We start from the raw sequence: 18,351 nt of genomic DNA on the forward strand, positions 1-18,351 counted from the left end.
ACCAGTCTGGCCAAGATGGGGAAACCCTGTGTCTACTAAAAATACCAAAAATTAGCTGGGCATGGTGGCAGGTGCCTGTAATCCCAGCACTTTGGGAGGCTGAGGCGGGTGGATCACCTGAGGTCACGAGTTCGAGACCAGCCTGGCCAACATGGTGACACCCCATCTCTAAAAAAATACAAAAATTAGGCCGGGCGTGGTGGCTCATGCCTGTAATCCCAGCACTTTGGGAGGCCAAGGCAGGCGGATCATGAGGTCAGGAGATCCGAGACCATCCTAGCTAACACGGTGAAACCACGTCTCTACTAAAAGTACAAAAAAATTAGACGAGCAGGAGGCGGGTGCCTGTAGTCCCAGCTACTTGGGAGGCTGAGGCAGGAGAATGGAGAATGGCGTGAACCCGGGAGGCGGAGCTTGTAGCCAGCCGAGATTACGCCACTGCACTCCAGCCTGGGCGATAGAGCGAGACTCTATCTCAAATAAATAAATAAATAAATAAATAAATAAATAAATAAAAGCCGGGCGTGGTGGCTCATGCCTGTAATCCCGGCTATTGGGAAGGCTGAGGCTGGAGAATCGCTTGAACCCGGGAGGCAGAGGTTGCAATGAGCCAAGATCGCGCCATTGCACCCCAGCCTCGGTGACTGAGTGAGACTCCATATCAAAAAAAAGAAAAAGAAAAAAAAAATTACCCGTGCATGGTGGCATGCGCCTGTAATCCCAGCCTCTCAGGAGTCTGAGGCAGGAGAATTGCTTGAACCCAGGAAGGGGAGGTTGCAGTGAGCCAAGATCGCACGACTTCCTCCAGCCCGGCCAGCATAACATCTTAAAATATGCTTTTTTTTTTTTTTTTTTTTTTTTTTTTGTGATGGAATCTCACTCTGTCGCCCAGGCTAGAGTGCAGTAGCCGGATCTCAGCTCACTGCAAGCTCCGCCTCCTGGGTTCATGCCATTCTCTTGTCTCAGCCTCCCGAGTAGCTGGGACTACAGTCGCCCGCCACCTCGCCCTGCTAATTTTTTTGTATCTTTAGTAGAGATGGGGTTTCACCATATTAGCAAGAATGGTCTCGATCTCCTGACCTCGTGATCCGCCCGTCTCAGCCTCCCAAAGTGCTGGGATTACAGGCTTGAGCCACCGCCCGGCCAAAATAGCATTTTTAAGGCCAGGCGCAGTGGCTCATGCCTGTAATCCCAGTACTTTGGGAGGCTGAGGCGGACGGATCACGAGGTCATGAGATCGAGACCATTAGTGCTAATACGGTGAAACCCCATCTCTACTAAAGATACAAAAAAATTAGCCGGGCGTCGTGGTGGGCGTCTGTAGTCCCAGCTACTCGGGAGGCTGAGGCAGGAGAATAGCATGAACCCGGGAGGCGGAGCTTGCAGTGAGCTAGGATCTCCCCCTTGCACTCCAGCCTGGGCAACAGAGCAAGACTCTGTCCCCCCCCCAAAAAAAAGATGCATTTTAAAAATACTGTACTATACTAGGGAGGCTGAGGTAGAAGGACTGCTTGAGCCCTAGAGTTCTAGTCCAGCCTGGGCATCATAGTGAGACCCCATCTCTGAAAACAAACAAACAAAAAACAACGAATACTAAATAAAATGGAAGCATTGGGCCAGGTGCAGTGGCTCACTCCTGTAATCCCAGGACTTTGGAAGACTGATGTAGGCTGATCACCTGAGGTCAGGAGTTCGAGATCAGCCTGGCCAACATGGCAAAACCCTGTCTCTACTAAAAATACAAAAATTAGCTGGGCGTGGTGGCAGGTGCCTGTAATCCCAGCTACTCAGGAAGCTGAGGCAGGGAGAATCACTTGATCCCACGAGATGGAGGTTGCAGTGAGCCAGCATCACACCTCAGCGACAGGGCAAGACTCCATCTCAAAAACAATAAAATAATTAACATGGAGGCATTGTATTTTGGTTGACCAAGGCAAGCCTGTGTATTCATGGTCTTGCTATTTGAAATAATGGGAAATGAATATCATAAAATTAACTGGGAGTCCCTACTGTGGGAAAAAGCCTGCAAATCTGTTACTCCTGTCTTTTCCTTTCCTGGAGGTGAGATAAATTACTTTTTCTGTTATATTTCCTTCTACTCATAAAAGTTGTGCTAAGGCCGGGCGCGGTGGCTCAAGCCTGTAATCCCAGCACTTTGGGAGGCCGAGACGGGCGGATCACGAGGTCAGGAGATCGAGACCATCCTGGCGAACACGGTGAAACCCCGTCTCTACTAAAAAATACAAAAAAAACCTAGCCGGGCGAGGTGGCGGGCGCCTGTAGTCCCAGCTACTTGGGAGGTGGAGGCAGGAGAATGGCGTGAACCCGGGAGGCGGAGCTTGCAGTGAGCTGAGATCTGGCCACTGCACTCCAGCCTGGGCAACAGAGCAAGACTCCGTCTCAAAAAAAAAAAAAAAGTTGTGCTAAAAAGATCTTATAATAGCCCAAGACATCCTAATGAAAGAATGTGATTGAGATGGTGGGAATGTATGTGTCAACAGTATAGTCTGTCTCAGTAGGGTGTCATTAGCAGCAGAAATGGAAGGCAAATTAAAACTAGGTCCTTTATCCTTTTCAGACCCTGCAGCCCCTTTAGCATGCTGCTTCTATATATTTCCTACTCTGAAAAGAAATTAGATGGAAATTGCCTACTCAAAGCCGTTTTAAAAAGTCCTAAGTGTCACCTGGATGCTTCTTTGAGGACTGCCTGCATCCTCCTCTGTGAGCCTGCCTTCCTCTCTTTCCTAAGAACGCTCTGCATATTAGTGAAATAAGTGCTTCTTTCTGTTCTGTCTATAGTTAGCCACCAATTAATAAGATGAGCAGAAATGCTCCCATGCTGAGCACTGTGCTAGGGACAGGGAAGAAGCTGACAGTACTTCATGAGGCCAGCTATGTAAGGGCCTTTTCATCTCCTAGGAGAGGCCCTCAATAGGTTCAGTCTACCCCCTGGAGCCTGTAGCTATTTCGGGCTACTCATTAAAGTCAATGTAAGATATTGCTAAAGCCTTTGAATTCTTTAAGTGAATTGCCTCCACTTGAAGTCAGCTAAAAATAGTTCACTTTCGCTCCCCAGGACTGCCCCCAAGTTACGTGAACTCCCCCTTAGACTCACACCCCAGCAAAAATACTGATGTCCCCAGCAAGACTAGCTTCCTGTTAAAGATCCAGGGCCTGCTGTGAATACATGCATAACTGCAAAAATGGAAGCAAAGGATGAACCCAAGTTAAAGCCAAGCACAAGAACATTATGTAAGAAATCAGGACTTTTGGAAAAGGCAGAGATTTTCTTTTCTCTTCAAATAATAAATTACATTTAAAAATTAATGAGAATATAGGCCGGGTGCGGTGGCTCATGCCTGTAATCCCAGCACTTTGGGAGACTGGGGCAGGTGGATCACCTGAGGTCAGGAGTTTGAGACCAGCCTGGCCCCGTCTCAACTAAAAATACAAACATTAGCTGGGCATGGTGGCACACGCCTGTAATCCCAGCTACTTGGGAGGCTGAGGCAGGAGAATCATGTGAACCCGGGATGCAGAGGTTGCAGTGAGCTGAGATAGCACCACTGCACTCCAGCCTGGACAACAGAGTGAGACTCCATCTCAAATTAAAAACAAAAAGAATCGCTGGGCGTGGTGGCTCAAGCCTGTAATCCCAGCACTTTGGGAGGCCGAGACGGGCGGATCACGAGGTCAGGAGATTGAGACCATCCTGGCTAACACGGTGAAACCCCGTCTCTACTAAAAAATAAAAAAATACTAGCCGGGCGAGGTGGCGGGCGCCTGTAGTCCCAGCTACTCAGGAGGCGGAGGCAGGAGAATGGCGTGAACCCAGCAGGCAGAGCTTGCAGTGAGCTGAGATCCGGCCACTGCACTCCAGCCTGGGCGACAGAGCAAGATTCCATCTCAAAAAAAAAAAAAAAAAAAAAAAAAATCAAAAAAAATCCCAGCACTTTGAAAGGCCGAGGCGGGTGGATCATGAGGTCAGGAGATCAAGACCATCCTGGCCAACATGGTGAAACCCCATCTCTACTAAAAATACAAAAATTAGCTGGGCACGGTTGTGCACGCCTATAGTCCTAGCTACTCAGGAGGCTGAGGCAGGAGAATTGGTTGAACCAGGGAGGCGGAGGTTGCAGTGAGCCAAGATCATGCCATTGCACTCCAGCCTGGGCAACAGAGCAAGACTCTGTCTAAAAAACAAACAAACAAACAAAAACCCATAATTAATGAGAGTACAAAGCACTATGCCAGACCCATCCATCATAAACTTGAGACCAGCTATGACTATCTCTTCTTTCATTTGGAACCCACTGTACAATCGGTAGCCTCAGAGTAATTGGCTGAAGAGAGAGCATTCTTGGCCGGGCACAGTGGCTCATGCCTATAATCCTAACACTTTGGTAAGCCTAGGGGGCTGGATCGCTTGAGCTCGGAAGTTTGAGACCAGCCTGGGCAACAGGGCAAGTCCCCATCTCTACAAAAAAAATACAGAAATTAGCTGGGTGTGGTGGCACACGCCTATAGTCTCAGCTACTCACAAAGCTGAGGTGGGAGGCTCACTTGAGCCTGGGAGGCGGAGGTTGCAGACCGCTGAGATCACGCCACAGTGCTCCAGCCTGGGTGACAAAGTGAGACCTGGTTTCAAAAAAAAGAGAGAAGAATGAGTATTTTGGGGCAGGTAGAGCCAACCCTGACAGAAATAACCTTATCTTGTGTTTACACAGAAGTGAGACTGCAAGAAAGGGAACAATTCGTTTCTGAAACTCCTTGTGACATTTATTATTACAGCAAGTGCTTCTGGTCACCGAGAAATCATATGCATACTGCCTCTGGGGACTCAATGAGAAAATTGGGCTCATGGATACTAAACTGTTCCTTAAATGCTCAAAGCTGATAATATACCAGTTTTATACCACATATGTTAAAGGCCTCAAATAAATTAAAGCAGGTTTTTTAGGGGCTAAAGCAAAGTGGTTTAGGATGAATAAAGCAGTAGACTCTACCACTTACTTGGTTTCCATTAGAATGGAAAATGCCACACCCAATACAGTGGTTTGGCCCTGTAATCCCAGCTACTTGAGAGGCTGAGGCAGAAGGATTGCTTGAGTCCAGGAGTTCCAGACCAGCCTGGGCAACATAGCAAGTCCTTGTCTCAAAAAACACAAAACAAAAAAAGGCTGGGCATGGTGGCTCATGCCTGTATTCCCAGCACTTTGGGAGGCCAAGGCGGGTAGAACACGAGGTCAGGAGTTCAAGACCAGCCTGGCCAAGATGGTGAAACCCCGTCTCTACTAAAAATATTAAAAAATTAGCCAGGTTTGGTGGCACGTGCCCATAATCCCAGCTACTTTGGAGGCTGAGGCAGAGAATTGCTTAAACCTGGAGGGACGGAGGTTGCAGTGAGCTGAGATCGTGCCACTGCACTCCAGTCTGGGTGACAGAGCAAGACTCCATCTCAAAAAAAAAAAAAAAATTAGCTGGACATGGTAGTAGGTGCCTATAATCCCAGCTACTTAGGAGGCTGAGGCAGGAGAATCACTTAAACCTGAGAGGCGGAGGTTGCAGTGAGTCAAGATTGTGCCACTGCACTCTAGGCTGGGCAACAGAGGAACTCTGTCTCAAAAAAAAAAAAAAAAAAAAAAAAGGAAAATGCCTCCTCACTCATAGCTGCTTTGATACATTGGAGTATGAATCAGAAAACTTTTATTCATACCTCTCTCTGTTGGAGTAAAACATACTTCCTTGCTCTACTGTTTGGGGCTAGGCCGTAAGATGAGATGGCCAATGACCTTCCAAAGTGCTTCCACAATTGGGCTTGCTGCTCTTGTTCTTCTACCATTCTTCATAAGAGGAATATGCCCTGGCTAGCCTCTAATCCGAGGAGGAAACGTGAGGCAGATTTAATCCCAGTCTGTGGCTAAACTTTGCTGATCCCGTCCTGACTCAGCAGAGTCATAGGCAACTCACAGCCTGAAGCCAGGCAATTTGTAGACCCCTGAGCAAAAAAAACCCACTATATTTTGAGGTGGTTTGTTATACAGCATTATTGCAGCAATAGCTGGCTAATATACTCCTCTTGTTCAATTTTAGCCCATCTTCCATGCTATAGCCATAGTCAGCTATTTAAATACAATTCTGATGACGTCATATTCTTATTTAAACCCTGCAATCATTCTCATTACTCTTGGAATAAAAACCAAATGCTTAGCATGACCTATAAAGGCCTGTATGATTTGGGTCTGGCCTCTCTCTCCATCACTGCACTCCAGCCCCCAGCCTTCTCTCAGTTATTTGATCTCATCATGTTCTCTTGCCTCCTCACGACCTTTTTTGTATGGGCTGATCCCACTGTTGGCTTTGCTCTTCTCCCCACTCTTTGATTAGTTAACTCCAACTTATACCTGGAGTGTAAGCTTAAATATTACTTTCCCAAGGAAGCTCTCCTTGACTGTTACTACAAGGTTAGATTCTCAGTTGTATGGTCCCACAGCCCCTTGTATGTCAGCTTTTAGCATTTAATTACAGTTGCAATGAATTATTCAATCATGTAATTCATTGATGTCTCTTACTCACTATGAGGTCAAGGACAATGTATGTCTGGTTTGCTGCTTTATCCCCTGCCTAGTACACTGCCATGCACCTGGAAAGAACTCAATAAATATTCCTTGAATGAGTGATTGATGGAAGAGACTGGCTATGTTTGATCAAAAGTCAGGAGAAGGGCCGGGCGCGGTGGCTCAAGCCTGTAATCCCAGCACTTTGGGAGGCCGAGATGGGCGGATCACGAGGTCAGGAGATCGAGACCATCCTGGCTAACATGGTGAAACCCCGTCTCTACGAAAAAAAATACAAAAAACTAGCCGGGCATGGTGGCGGGCACCTGTAGTCCCAGCTACTCGGGAGGCTGAGGCAGGAGAATGGCGTGAACCCGGGAGGCGGAGCTTGCAGTGAGCTGAGATCTGGCCACTGCACTCCAGCCTAGGCGACAGAGCGAGACTCCGTCTCAAAAAAAAAAAAAAAAAAGGCAGGACAAGGTATGAATCAGTGCAATTGAAAGGAATATTAAGAGCTTAGTGTAAGGTAGTATGAATTGGAACAAGGTCAGAAAGATACTCACAAAGGAAACAGTCTTTTGTTAGTCACAGAGCCAGGTGAGTTATAGTAATAATGAGAGTCAGATGTCCAAATGTTATTGAATTCAAAATTAAAACTATGGTAATAAAAGGAACTGTCATTAGCTGCAGGGAGGTTGACAATGTGGAAAAGTTGGACTGTGATAGAATGACCAATGGACCATAGTGCTAGAATTTGAAAGTTAGATCAAAACTATGCCTTTTGGCTGGGTGTGGTTGTTCATACCTGTAATCCCAGCACTTTGGGAGGCTGAGGTGGGAGGATCACTTGAGGCCGGGAGGTGGAGGCTGCAGTGAGCCCTGATCTTGCCACTGCACTCCAGCTTGGGTTACAGAGTGAGACCCTGTCTCAAAAAACAAAACAAAACCTATGCCTTTTTGGGGTTGTAACTTTTAAAATAGTGTGTTGGCTAGGCATAGTGGCTCACACCTGTAAATCCCAGCACTTTGGGAGGCTGAGGCGGGCAGATCATTTGAGATCAGGAGTTCAAGACCAGCCTGGCCAATATGGTGAAACCCTGTCTCTACCAAATAGTACAAAATACTAGCTGGGCGTGGTGGGGGGGCGCCTGTAGTCCCAGCTTCTCAGGAGGCTGAGACAGGAGAATGGCGTGAACCTGGGAGGCAGAGCTTGCAGTGAGTCGAGATCACACCACTGCACTCCAGCCTGGGCGACAGAGTGAGACTCCGTATCAAAAAAAAAAAAAAAAATTCTTTTGCTATTAAGTATCTTGGTCTATTTCCCTTGGCTCCATAGCTTGTACTAATTAAAATGATTTCAACAGAAGATCCTAGGGTGCAGCTTTATTTTCTTCCCTCCCTCCCTCCCTCCCTCTCTCTTTCTTTCTTTCTTTTTGCCATCTGTGTTGGCTCTCATGTTCTTTGCTTAAATAATTAATAATCATTACTATCTGTTCGGCAGCATGTGAGGGAAGAGTGTGTCATCTTGGAGTCCAGGATATTAACGCTATGCCTGTCCCCTCTGCATAAGCTTTCATGTGAGGCTCTTCATGAGCTGACACCAGGGGATGGATCTGCTGCCCTCAATCTTTAGTGTTTATTATCTATAAAAAAGAGCCCCCTCTGATTCACCAGCTGGGGCAGATACTGCTGACGGACAGGAAGTAATTTCCCAAAAGAACAGTAATGAAGAAAGTGAGGTGGAAGTGAGCCACAAAGTTCATTTAGATAGAGCAGTCTCTGCTGGACCGGATGCAAAATCTAAGTGTCTGTCACACTGCAGCAAGCTAGACCTCAGTGTTACAAATAGCAAAGGATTTCAGAAAAAAAAGAAAAAAAAACTAGATGAACATATGAACGAGATATATAAACAGGAAAGTTTATAGTCTAGGGTCAGTTTATTTATTTATTTAGAGAGGGGGGTCTTGCTCTTGTTGCCCAGGCTGGAGTGCAATGGCGCAATCTCGACTCACCGCAACCTCTGCTTCCCAGGTTCAAGCGATTCTCCTGCCTCAGCCTCCCGAGTAGCTGGGACTACAGATGCATGCCACCATGCCTGGCTAATTTTTGTATTTTTAGTAGAGACGGGGTTTCACCATGTTGGTCAGGCTGGTCTCGAACTCCCGATCTTGTGACCCACCTGCCTTGGCCTCCCAAAGTGCTAGGATTACAGGCATGAGCCACGGTGCCCGGCCGGTGTGTTTATTTTTTTATTATTTTAATTTTATTTTTTTGAGATGGAGTCTCAAAAATATTTTTATTATTTTTATTTTTATTTTTTTGAGATGGAGTCTCAGTCTGTTGCCCAGGCTGGAGTGCAGTGGCGTGATCTTGGCTCATGCAACCACTGCCTCCCAGGTTCGAGTGATTCTCCTGCCTCAGCCTCCCAATTAACTGGGATTATAGGCGTGTACCACCACACCTGGCTAATTTCTGTATTTTTAGTAGAGACAGGGTTTTGCCATGTTGGCCAGGCTGATCTTGAACTGGGGTAAGTTTAAAAATTGCTACTGTTGGCCAGGCACTGTGGCTCACGCCTGTAATCCCAGCACTTTGGGAGGCTGAGGCGGGTGGATTGCCTGAGCTCAAGAGTTCGAGACCAGCCTGGGCAACATGGCGAAACCCCATCTCTACTAAAATACAAAAAATTAGCCAGGTGTGGTGACGCACGCCTGTAGTCCCACCTACTGAAAAGGCTGAAGCAGGAGAATTGCTTGAACCCAGGAGGCTGAGGTTACAGTGAGGCAAGATCGTGCCTCTGCACTCCAGCCTGGTCGACAGAGCGAGACTCCTTCTCAAAAAAAAAAAAAAAAAAAAATTGCTACTGTCTTACAATGGTGAAGGTCAGGAGCAAAGTTATATATGTTTAATAATAACAGACTATACTGCTTGTTTACAACAACAAACTACTAGGCAATCTATATTCAATAAGGTGAGGAAAGAATTGCTTGTCAGGAGTGGTCTTTTCAGTCTCACCTGAATACACTGCTAACATTGCAACATCTACAGCTATGAAATGCCTATATGCCGGGGAGAGTGGGGGAAGGCAGCTATGTAATTATTCCCAGAGGGTACAGGCTATTTGCTTTTAGGGAAGGTCATTTTTTTGGGTCCTTAATTAGACAATAACCAGCAGGAAAAAAGGTGATAAACAGACTGCTATGCTTAAAGGCTAATCAGCTGAGTATATGGATCCAAATTAAGGTCTTATGTTGCTTTGTCTTTACTAGGTGATTAGAATGTTTCAGGCTTCACAGACAAAATATACTTAGAAGACATGTTGGTTGATCAAAACACTCAGCCAAAGAAATGAATAATTATTTCTTTATACTGTTCCCAAACACATAAAAGCTAGGTTCTGTGATGTGGGGAGGATCTACTCATCAGATGCTACAGAGACTAACACTCGGGGGGCACGCTGGCAGAGAGCCAGATGTTCATAGCTGCACATACCCCACTCATGACACAAAATCTGTATATTCACCGATCTACAAAATGCTTTCATCATTGTGTTTAATAATTCCTTATCATCTCCAAAGTAAAATTAGATGACAAGTATTTGCCAACGCACAACACAAGAGAGTGACACATGACTGTGACACTCTTTGTCTGCTGTGCACTTAGCCTCCTTTTAATTGTCTGTCCTCAGAGAAGTTAGAGCTATACCAAATGCAAACAGGATGGCAAACAGAGAGACCAGAGCAAAAGATCATTTTTTTCACTTTCTAAATACTGGAAGTTATTCATTTACCCATTCTGACCTTGTATTTGCTCAACTTATAAGCAGAAGACTTTCTTATACAGTAAAATGTAAGTTGTTGCCATAAACCCCTAACTGCTTTAAAATAGCTCTTCTGCCTATACCCAGTGCTTTGAGAGGCCGAGGCGGGAGGATTGATTGAGATCAGGAGTTAAGAGGACTGCCTGGGCAACATGGCGAACCCCATCTCTAAAAAAAAAAAAAAGTCGGGTGCGGTGGCTCATGCCTGTAATCCCAGCACTTTGGGAGGCCGAGGCAGGTGGATCACCTGAGGTCAAAAGTTTGAGACCAGCCTGGTGAACATAGTGAAACCCTGTCTCTACTAAAATACAAAAATTAGCCAGGCATGGTGGTGGGTGCCTGTAATCCCAGCTACTCAGGAGGCTGAGACAGGAGGATCGCTTGAACTTAGGATGCGGAGGTTGCAGTGAGCCAAGATCGTGCCACTGCACTGTAGCCTGGCTGACAGAGCAAAACTCTGTCTTTAAAAAAAAAAAAAAAAAATTAGCTGGGGATGGTGGCACGTGCCTGTAGCCCTAGCTGTTCCGGAGACTGAGGCAGGAGAATTGCTTGAATCCGCGAGTTTAGGGTACAGTGAGCTAGGACCACGCCCCTGCGCTCCAGTCTGGGTAACAGAAGGAGATCCCATCTCTAAATAAATAAAAAATAGTTCTCCTTCCCTGCAGCCTGCTATGGTTGCACTGTTATTTCATACTTCGCCTGAAAATTTTACTCTTATAGTTATCCTTTGCTGTAGAAAACAGTTTTTTTGATTGGGCGCAGTGACTCATGCCTGTAATCCCAGCACTTTGGGAGGCTGAGGCCGGGTGGATCACTTGAGGTCAGGAGTCTGACACCAGCCTGGCCAACATGGTGAAACCCTGTCTCTACTAAAAATACAAAAATTAGCTGGGCATGGGGGTGCACGCCTGTAATCCCAGCTACTAGGAAGGCTAAGGCAGGAGAATCGCTTGAACACAAGAGGGTTGTGAGCCAACACAGAGGCTGCAGTGAGCCAAGATCACGTCACTGCACTCCAGCCTGGGCGACGAGACTCCATCTGAAAAAAAAAAAAAGAGAAAAAAATAGCGTTTTTTATTTTTTGCTCCAGAAAGCAACTATTTAAAGATACTTAATAGGCCGGCATGCTGGCTCACAGCTGTAGTCCCAGCACTTTGGGAGGCTGAGGCCAACAGATCACTTGAGGTCAGGAGTTCAAGACCAGCCTGGCCAACATGGTGAAACCCCGTCTCTACTAAAAATACAAAAAAATTAGCTGGGCATGGTGGCGGGTGCCTATAATCCCAGCTACTCAGGAGGATGAGGCAGGATAATCACTTGAATCCAGAAGGTGGAAGTTGAAGTGAGCCAAGATTGCACCACTGCGCTCCAGCCTGGGCAACAGAGGGAGACCCCATCTCAAAAAAAGAAAAAAAAGATAACTCATATATGTTCTGGGACCACATGGAGGCCCTCTCCAGAGTTGAAAGGAGAAAATATCGAACCATAAATGCAGTGAGAGAAGAGTAAGGAAGAGAAGACTGAGAGCTCTAGGGGGTGTAGGGGAGTAGGAGTGGCTGGCTGATAGAAGGGAAGTCCTGGATACAGTATTTACACATTCATTTTGTTCCTGCAGTAATATTTCTGGATACAGGTATTGTTCTTGGTGGCATGGCCCTTGCCCTCCCGGAGTTTATAGCCATGCTGTGGGACTAAAATTTAAGCATAGGTTAGCTAAGCTAGCATAGGTTAAGAGGTCTCCCGGAAGAAGACCAAATATTCAGGCAGGTGAAGTGGGGGAGAAATTGGAAAAGAGCCATTGAGGCCAAGGCAACAGCACAATCAGAAGACCTGAAGCACAGAAGAGCTCCCTGTGATCAAGGAACAGGGAGAAGGCCCATGAGCGGCTAAAGCCCAGTTGGCAAAAGTGGTTCAAGATCAGGCTGTAGCCAGATCCTGCAAGGCCTCGTTGCCACGCTAAGGACTTCGAACTTCCTCGTGAAAATGAAGAAAAGTCGTTGAATCGCGCAGGTCTGACAGATTTTAAGAAGTTTCCTCTAGTTGCTGTGTGGGCAGTGGATGGGGTGTAAGGAGAGCCTAAAGGAGAGACTGCTTGAAGGGTTATTGCGGGAGTCAAGGTGACAGCTGGTGGCAGGTTAAACTAGGAAAGAGGCGTAAAGATGGTAGGAGGTGGAGAGATTAAGGATACCATTTAGAGTTGGAAACAACATGGACTGGAATAAAGGAAAGAGTGGTACGCTTTAAGTGTCTGGTGTAAGCAACTGGGTAGAGTGGTGCCAGTTACTGAAGGTGGGGACCTTGGAGGAGAAACCCACTTGGGGACCTATTTTTTTTTTTTTTTTTTTGAGACAGAGTTTCGCTCTTGTTACCCAGTCTGGAGTGCAATGGCGCGATCTCAGCCCACCGCAACCTCCACCTCCGGGGTTCAAGTGATTCTCCTGCTTCAGTCTCCTGAGTAGCTGGGATTATAGGCGCCCGCCACCACGCCCGGCGGGGGACCTAGTAAGTATGAAAAAGTGTGAGCAGGCCGGGCGCGGTGGCTCACGCCTGCAATCCCAGCACTTCGGGAGGCCGAGTCTGTAATTCTAGCACTTTGGGAGGCCGAGGCGGGCAGATCATTGGAGGTCGGGAGTTGGAGACCAGCCTGGCCAACATGCAGAAACCCTATCTCTACTAAAAATACAAAAATTAGCCGGGAGTGGTGGCGCATGCCTGTACTCCCAGTTACTCAGGAGACTGAGGCAGGAGAATCGCTTGAACCCGGGGGGAGGTTGCGGTGAGCCGAGATCGCGCCACTGCACTCAAGCCTGGGCGACAGAGCGAGACTCCGTCGCAAAAACAAACAAAAAACCCCCCAAATGAGTAAAGAGTAATGTGGCTATTATAAACAAACAAAAAGGGACTTCGTATTCTTTTTGCTTAGGGACGGGGAAGAAATGTAGCGAAGTGGAAGAGGATGGCACAGAAAAGGTGTAAAAAGAAAGGCTGTGGAAAGAGTGGGTAAGGCGGGCTTCTGAACTGGGGTTAGTGTCACACTGTGTACTGGTAATTTAAACTGCTGAAAATGAGACCACACTTAAAGATACAGGTCCCCCTAAAAGGAAGGCGGATGTTACAAGCAATTTGCATTTTACCTAAAATGGGCTGCTCCTCCCTGTACCCTCTCCAAATACAGCCAGACTTTCTGTGGAAACATTTTAATCAGGGGCACTCTTCCCCCCAAAAATGCACTCACTACCAGTACACACGACCTTCTGAGTTTAATGGACCTACGGAGGCCCGTCCCTGGGCTCTCTGGGCTCGGTTAATCCTAGGTTAGGCCCCAAACTCAGAGGTAGCAACGTCCCCAGCTTAACGACGCAGGAAGACCACGCCTCTAAATGTTCTGCAAGCTCGTCCATTTCAGAATTTTCCGGGGTTCTGGGTAAACTGGCCTCACCAAGAATTCTGCCCATTCTGGTTGCTCCCGTTTATAAACACAGACCGGTGTGTGGGAGAGGGCATTATTTTTCCGGAACACTGAGCTCCTGGAGCAGATAGGGACACGCAGAGCGGCTTTACCGCAGCGCCAGCTTCATCCTTACCCGGCTCCTCCTCCAGGCCGCCGCCTCCTTCTCGCGCCCACCCCGCCTTCCCTGCCTACCCCCGGCCCGCTCCTCCCCTTTGCTCTCAGCGAGGACTCGGCCACTCACTACCCGTGCCCTGTGCCATCCGCCCACCTCATAGCCCCGCCCCTACGCCGCTGGTCACGCCCCCTTTCAGAAGGGCCCAATGAGCGTTCACGTTTGCCGAAATACCCCGCCCCGCGGCGTGCAGCCCCGCCCACATGTTGAGTTAACCAATTCGCGGCCCCGGACCCCGCCCCGCCCTCAGGCCCCGCCCCGGCGCCCGGCCCCGGCGCCCGCCTCCCTCCGGGGCGTTGCCGCCGCCGCGCTTCAGCAGCCCGCGCGGAGCCAGATGCCGCCCCCTCTGCCGGTCCCTCCCTCGGCGGCCTGGCGCCTCCTTCCCTCCCCACCGCGGTGACTCTCGGAGCGGGAGGCGGAGGCTGAGGCGGCCGCTCCCGCTGCTGCTACTGACGCCGCCGCCGCGGCCGCTCGGGCTGAGCACGCCCCGGAACAGGCCGCCGCGCGCTGCGTCCCGGACCCGCTGCCCCCGCCGGCCCGGCCGGGTCGGGCGGCCCAGGTAAGCGCCGAGGCCGGGCGGCGCCTGCAGCGCCCGGGCCCGCGCCGCGCCGCGCCGCGCCGCGCCGGGGCTGGGGGGAGCGGCCAGCCCTTTGTCTGCCGGGGAGGGGCCGCGGAGAGCGCCCCCGACCCCGCTCGGACCCCTGCCCGCCCCGGCGGCGTGGCGTCCTGGTCTGGGCCTGGCCGCCTCTCGCCGCAGACCACCTCCCGCCTCCCTCACCTTCGCCCAGGGGTCGCCTCCACAGGTGTCCGCGCCGCCCACCCTATTGCTCACCTCACCGCGTCCGGGTGGCTGTCATCGCCAGTCCGCCCTCCCGACCTCTGGGCCCTTGCCTCTTCCCTCACCTGCGCCCACTCCCAGGCTCTCACTCTCCATATTTCCTCAAACCAAACGCTGGGTCGCCCTTCCTCCCTCTGTAGTTTGATTGAACTGTCGTCTCCCGATTCCACCCCTCCCGGGTGAGCCTTCCTGGAAGGTACCTGGTGAGGGCACATGTCTCACTTGGATGGCGGGCGTGTATGCACGAACCTGCAAAATTAACCACCTGGAGCCCCAAACTGAACCTCTCACCTCCTTTTCATCACCCCACCCCAACCACCTTCCTTTTTTTGGAGCCTGGTAACTGAGACACTCAGGTCTGGACACCCAGCCTCTGCTAGGCCCTCCATCCCTCTCTCTGCCTTGTGAGCTGAACTTGTCTGAGCAGTACCTGTTGTCAGGTTAGCCCCTGGGAAGGCGGCGGGGGCCGTGTTGGCAGCAAATCAAGAGTTTTATGAATAATGAGACGTGTGGCTTGCAGCACCTCCTATCTGAGCATCTCAGTATGCTCCAGCTGTGAATTATTTTGTCTCCTGTCACTCACAGAACTGAGAGAAACATGTCCGGCCAACTGCTGGGTAAATTGAGGCACAGGGTGTGTGGGTAAGGGGCCTGGAGGCAAGTCAGGGTTTGTCTTGAGGTTCTGTTCTCAGGAGCCGTGGCTCTTAGCTCCCTGCTACAACCATTGGGCTCCAGTTCCTGGCGTGTGTCCCCAAGTGATAACTGATCTCTTGTGCCGTTAAAGTGTCCAGAGATACCAGCAGCTTCCTCAGATTTAAAGTAGGTCTTTGGATCATAAATAAAGGTGCCGGCTGTTAAATGCCAATGTGTCATTCACGGTTTGCTGGTGGAGTTCGTGGTCCTCCCTTATAAATACAAATCACCTCTATGGGATGGAGATTCATTCATTCAGTAATGAGCATTTACTGTGTGCCAGGCACCATTCTAAGTACTGGGGCTTTAGTGGTGAAGACAGACACGGTTTCTGCCCTCCTTAGAGATGACATTCTAAACAGGAGGGAAGTCAGATAGTAAGTGAGTAAACAAACAAGTGGACAAAGTAATTTCAGTAGTGTTAAGTGCTGCGAAGGTGGAGAGGGGCCAGATTACATATAAGAATCTGTGGATCAGGGCGGGCATAGTTGTTCATGCCTGTAATCCCAGCACTTTGGGAGGCCGAGACAGGTGGATCACAAGGTCAGGAGTTTGAGACCATCCTGACCAACATGGTGAAACCCCGTCTCTGCTAAAAATGCAAAAATTAGCCGAGTGTGGTGGCACGTGCCTGTAGTCCCAGCTACTTAGGAGGCTGAGGCAGGAGAATTTCCTGAACCTGGGAGAGGGAGGTTGCAGTGAGCCGAGATCGCACCACTGCACTCCAGCCTGGGCAACACAGCAAAACTCCGTTTTGGGGGACGGCGGGGAAAAATAACCTGTAGATTAAAACGAAGATTTTGTAGGTCGTAATAGAGTTAGAATTTTTTTCCAAACACAGAGGCCATTGGAGGGTTTTAAGCAGAGAAAGGATAAAGTCTGATTTGTTCCCAAAGATTGTTTTGGCTGCTGTATAGAGACTGGATTCTAAGGAGCAAAGGTGGAGGCAGGGATACCAGTTGTGAGACAGACTATTGCAGCTACCTGGCAAGAGATGATGGTGGCTTGAGGGATCGGGGCAGTGGCAGTGGAAACGAAGAGGTAGAATTAGTGTGTTCCCTCTGGGAGAGCTGCAAAGCAAAACTTTGGAGACTGAGAGTTAGATGTCCCATAACAATGTGCTCATAGAAAAGGTCCCTGCCTCTTTGATTGGAGAGGGTTTGTGGGTTTAAAAACCAGTTAGAGGTGGAGGAGGGCAGAATACACCAGGTTTCATTCCCACATCCGGTTGTATTATTTAAATGGGAACATTACTGCTTCCGTTGGAAGATGTTGCACCAAGAAATTGGGACTGTTCTCATGGTAGGTGGGAGAAAGATTCACTGGCCACAAATGAGCTATTAACCAGAATGAGGCCGGGTGCAGTGGCTCACCCCTGTAATGCCAGCATTTTGGGAGGCCAAGGCGGGTGGATCACCTGAGGTCAGGAGCTCGAGACCAGGAGCAACATGGTGAAAACCCATCTCTACTAAAAATACAAAAATTAGCTGGGCATGATAGTGGGTGCCTGTAGTCTGAGCTACTTGGGAGGCTGAGGTTGGAGAATCGCTTGAACCCGGGAGCTGGAGGTTGCAGTGAGCCAAGATTGCGCCACTGCACTCCAGCCTAGGCGACAGAGGAAGATTCCGTCTAAAAACAAAAAACAAAAACAGAATAAAACTTGATCTCCATGCTCTTCCAAATCTGTGCTGTCAGAACATGTCAGAATGAGAGGACCTTGGGGGTTACACAGGCCAGCTCCTTCTTTTATAGTTAAGCATCTGTGGCCCCTAGAAGCTGACTCTTTTGAAGCCCTATAGCAGTTTATGCATTTTCTTATGATGTCTGCCAGTTTCTACCCCCTCTTTCAGGTCCATGTGTACATGTGTGACTCTAAGCTTTCTGAGGCCAGATCTCTACTGGGTTTGTCTTTGCATTGTCCATGGTGTCTGAATCAGTGCCCTGCACACAATGTAAACTCTTCAAATATTGGTTGACTTGCCTGGGTATCTCATGGCACCAAGACTCCTGCCCCTGCCCCATCTTTTCATCAGACCGTGCTTCCTGTAGACGCCTCATCTGGGGTACAATACAGTGTAAACCCAGCAGTCTCTTGTTCACAGGGCTCACATGACAGGGCAGCCCTTCCTTGATGGATCTGCTCTCTCCATCCCTGCCTGTGGGGAACAGCTGCTGCGGTGCTGACCAAGTAGTCACTTGACACTTAGCAAATATGAAGTGTAGCTCTTTTTTTTTTTTTTTTTTTTTTTTGAGACAGAGTTTTGCTCTTGTTGCCCAGGCTGGAGCACAATAGCACAATCTTGGCTCACTGCAACCCTCCACCTCCTGGGTTCAAACAATTCTCCTGCCTCAGCCTCCCAAGTAACTGGGATTACAGGCGTGTGCCACCACGTCTGGCTAATTTTTGTATTTTTAGTAGAGATGGGGTTTTACCTAGTTGGTCAGGCTGGTCTTGAACTCCTGACCTTAGGTGATCCACCCACCTCGGCCTCCTAAAGTGCTGGGATTAGAGGCGTGGGCCACCGTGCCTGGCCTGAAGTGTAGCTCTTAATTAGACCATGAAATTTGTACTAAGACCATCAGGTTTGGATCTTGGTTCTGCCATCAGGAGCTGTATGATCTTCAGCAGGTAACTTAATCTCTCTGTGTCTCAGTTTCCCCATATGTACAATAGTAATACTTTCCTCATGGAGTTGTTGGAAGGATTAAATTAAGTAATACATAGTAGATATTCAGAAGACCACCTAGCACTTGGTATATGCTAAATTGATGTAACTATAATTTCGCCTTTGTCTGCTTCTTACCTCCCACCAGCATTTA

The 18,351-nt window shown here is 48.8% G+C and overlaps 1 protein-coding gene across 1 annotated transcript in view; it reads left to right on the forward strand.

Annotated features, from left to right (window-relative positions):
• Positions 1 to 14,384: 14,384 nt before the first annotated feature.
• CTNNBIP1 (catenin beta interacting protein 1) overlaps positions 14,385 to 18,351 on the forward strand; it is a 64,027-nt gene continuing 60,060 nt past the window's right edge. Inside the window, exon 1 of the mRNA XM_007980624.3 lies at positions 14,385 to 14,559. The gene's annotated coding sequence lies outside the window, so the exon portion shown is untranslated. The remainder of the gene's footprint in view (positions 14,560 to 18,351) is intronic.

The sequence above is a fragment of the Chlorocebus sabaeus genome, chromosome 20, assembly GCF_047675955.1.
Source record: "Chlorocebus sabaeus isolate Y175 chromosome 20, mChlSab1.0.hap1, whole genome shotgun sequence".
Taxonomy (NCBI): domain Eukaryota; kingdom Metazoa; phylum Chordata; class Mammalia; order Primates; family Cercopithecidae; genus Chlorocebus; species Chlorocebus sabaeus.